This window comes from Arachis hypogaea, chromosome 15 (genome assembly GCF_003086295.3).
Source record: "Arachis hypogaea cultivar Tifrunner chromosome 15, arahy.Tifrunner.gnm2.J5K5, whole genome shotgun sequence".
Taxonomy (NCBI): domain Eukaryota; kingdom Viridiplantae; phylum Streptophyta; class Magnoliopsida; order Fabales; family Fabaceae; genus Arachis; species Arachis hypogaea.
Genome location: NC_092050.1, coordinates 40057400 through 40061265, shown reverse-complemented (window position 1 = coordinate 40061265; position 3866 = coordinate 40057400). Strand labels below are relative to the sequence as shown.

The 3866-nt window shown below is 39.1% G+C and overlaps 1 non-coding gene across 1 annotated transcript; it reads left to right on the top strand.

Annotated features, from left to right (window-relative positions):
* The first annotated feature begins 2929 nt into the window (after positions 1 to 2929).
* On the top strand, positions 2930 to 3037 carry LOC112753317 (small nucleolar RNA R71). Its single transcript, XR_003177708.1, has one exon. It is a non-coding gene; the product is annotated as a small nucleolar RNA R71 (small nucleolar RNA).
* The last annotated feature ends 829 nt before the right edge of the window (positions 3038 to 3866 follow it).

Sequence of the window (3866 nt, the reverse complement as noted above, 5' to 3'; positions counted from 1 at the left end):
TAGTGACACTCAACTAAAGGAATGTTGAACCAACGTTAGTGACACTCAACTTTGTCACTAACGTTGGAGATGGCTAGCATAGGCCACGTTAGAAGCCACGTTAACCTAGTTAACGTGGACTCTAACGTGGGAGCTAAGGAGCACATTGGAACGTTAGTGACAATGTTAAATGTCACTAACGTTCTCGAAGGTTGGCAAGCCTACGTTAAAAGAGCCACGTTAACTAAGTTAACGTGGACTCTAACGTTGGGAAGGGGGAGGCTTCTCAACGTTATTGGGAAAGTTGAGTCCCAATAACGTGCGCGAAGGACAAAGAGGCAACGTTAGTGGCAACGTTTGTGCCACTAACGTTGAGGTTAACGTGGCTCTTACTTGGGTAAGGAACGTTAGTGAAAAAGTTGAGTGTCACTAACGTTCTCGAACCCATATTTTCACTGAACGTTAACACCACTAACGTCCTGAGCTAAAGTCTCTGCCCACTTCACAATTTCTCTCTGCAAGTAAAGCCAAGCCGAATGAAGAAGATAACTGCTTCAAACTCAAGATCCAAAGGCCCAGACCCAAGACTTGAAGAACCAACTAGAGGAGTAGAAGAGTAGTATATATTGGAGAAACTTTGAATTATTTTGGGAGTTGGAAAATATAGGGGAGCCTCTGGGCATAGAATTACTCTCTGTATTTACTTTCTCTGCACTTCTAGTTTCATTATGTATTCTCCATCTTTGTTTTCATTTTCCAGAGCTATGAATAACTAAACCCCTTTCATTGGGTTAGGGAGCTCTGTTGTAATTTGATAGATCAATACAAGTTTTCATTATTCTTCTTCTATCTTTTCTCTTGATTTTACTTGAAAGCTTTCGATCTTCATCCAATTGGGTAGTTATCTTGGAAAAGAAGCTATTCATACTTGGATCTCTTCTGAATCTTGAAAGAGGAATGAAGAGATCAAGCTAGAAATGCTTTCTCATGCTGGACCAAATTGGGTTTGGATGGATATGTGACTATAATCCTCTCAACACTTGATTTGGGAAATGCATGTGGTATAATCAGTGACCATACTTCATCTCTTCTCATGAGCAATTGACCAAGGAATTGGCTATTGATCAAGATTTGAGAGATTGAATTACAAGAAATTGTAATTCAATCACTTAAGATTGCCAAGGAGATCAATGAGTGCATTGATTGAGGAAGAGATGAAAATGAAATTGATCCGGAGAATGCAACATCTCCTGAGCCCAATGAACTCCCCATTTCTGATCTTACCCATTCTCTTTATTTTATGTCACTTACTTTTATGAGCAATTCCCCCATTCCCATTTACAATTCTGCAATTTACTTCAGTCATTTACTTTCAGTTCTTTAATTTTAGTATTTACTTTTTCTGTCAATTACCTTCCCGCCATTTTATTTTCTGCAATTCTAAACTCAAATCCTGGATTCGCTCAACTAGAACATTCCTCTAATTAAAGTTGCTTGATCAATCAATCCTTGTGGGATTCGACCTCACTCTATTGTGAGTTTTTACTTGACGACAAATTCGGTACACTTGCCGAAGGAAATTTGTTGCGAGACAAATTTTCCGTGCATCAGATGCAAAGACCTTCAACCTTCACTAACATGTCATCTACTTGTCTATAAGCCTGTTTTCTTGAGCTATTTGCCATCTCTAATGAGATTCTAGCAGCTTGCACCTCAAAGATCCCTAGTTTCTCCATTACAGAGAGTGGCATTAAGTTTATTCCTGACCCCAGGTCACACAGAGCCTTCTCAAAGGTCATGGTGCCTATGGTACAGGGTATTAAGAATTTGCCTGGATCCTGTTTCTTTTGAGGTAATTTCTGCCTATCCAATGCATTTAGTTCATTGGTGAGTAAGGGAGGTTTATCTTCCCAAGTCTCATTACCAAATAATTTGGCATTCAGCTTCATGATTGCACCAAGGTATTTAGCAACTTGCTCTTCAGTAATGTCTTCATCCTCTTCAGAGGAAGAATACTCATCAGAGCTCATGAAGGGCAGAAGGAGGTTCAATGGAATCTCTATGGCCTCTAGATGAGCCTCAGATTCCTTTGGTTCCTCAAAGGGAAACTCCTTATTGGTCACTGGACGTCCCAGAAGGTCTTCCTCACTAGGATTCACGTCCTTCCCTCCCTTGTAGGTTCGGCCATTATGGTTAAATCAATGGCCTTGCACTCTCTCTTTGGATTTTCTTCTGTATTGCTTGGAAGAGTACTAGGAGGAGTTTCAGTGACTCTTTTACTCAGCTGGCCCACTTGTGCCTCTAAATTCCTAATGGAGGACCTTGTTTCATTCATGAAACTTACAGTGGCCTTAGATAGATCAGAGACTATATTTGCTAAGCTAGATGGATTCTGCTCAGAATTCTCTGTCAGTTGCTGAGTGGATGATGGAAAAGGCTTGCTATTGCTAAACCTGTTTCTTCCACCATTATTAAAGCCTTGTTGAGGCTTTTGTTGATCCTTCCATGAGAAATTTGGATGATTTCTCCATGAGGGATTATAGGTGTTTCCATAGGGTTCACCCATGTAATTCACCTCTGCTATTGCAGGGTTCTCAGGATCATAAGCTTCTTCTTCAGAAGATGCCTCTTTTGTACTGTTGGATGATTCCTTCAATCCATTCATACTCTGAGAGATCATATTGACTTGCTGAGTCAATATTTTGTTTTGAGCTAATATGGCATTCAGAGTATCAATTTCAAGAACTCTCTTCCTCTGAGGCGTCCCATTACTCATAGGATTCCTTTCAGAAGTGTACATGAACTGGTTATTTGTAACCATGTCAATGAGTTCCTGAGCTTCTGCAGGCGTTTTCTTTAGGTGAATGGATCCACCTGCAGAATGGTCCAATGACATTTTAGATAATTCAGACAGACCATCATAGAATATATCCAGGATGGTCCATTCTGAAAGCATGTCAGAAGGACGCTTTTTGGTCAGTTCCTTGTATCTTTCCCAAGCTTCATAGAGGGATTCACCTTCTTTTTGTCTGAAGGTTTGAACATCCACTCTAAGCTTACTAAGCTTTTGAGGAGGAAAAAACTTGGCTAAGAAAGCCGTGACCAGCTTATCCCAAGAGTTCAGGCTATCCTTAGGTTGATAGTCCAACCATATTCTAGCTCTGTCTCTTACAGCAAATGGGAAAAGCATAAGCCTGTAGACCTCGGGATCAACCCCATTGGTCTTAACAGTATCACAGATCTGCAAGAATTCAGTTAAGAACTTAAAAGGATCTTCGGATGGAAGTCCATAAAACTTGCAATTCTGTTGCATCAGAGAAACTAATTGAGGTTTCAGCTCAAAATTGTTTGCTCCAATGGCAGGGATTGAGATGCTTCTTCCATGTAAATTGGAATTAGGTGCAGTAAAGTCACCAAGCATCTTCCTTGCATTGTTATTATTTTCGGCCATGTCTCCATCTTTTTCGAAAATTTCTGTCAGATTTTCTCCAGAGAATTGTGCTTTAACTTCCCTTAGCTTCCTCTTTAGAGTTCTTTCAGGTTCAGGATCAGCTTCAACAAGAATGTTCTTGTCCTTGTTCCTGCTCAAATGAAAAAGAAGAGAACAGAAAATATGGAATCCTCTATGTCACAGTATAGAGATTCTTTTATGTGAGTAGAAGAAGATATGAATAGAAGAAGGAGAATCCAAACACAAGGGTGAGGAGTAGGTTCGAATTCTTAGATGAAGAGGAGTGTTAGTAAATGAATAAATAAATAGGAGGTGAGGGAGAAGAATTTTCGAAAATTAGATAAAATAAAATAAAAGTATTTTTGTTTTTAAATTAGAATTAAAATTAAAAATTCAAAAATTAAGAAAGGAAAAATTAAATCAAATTAAATTTAAT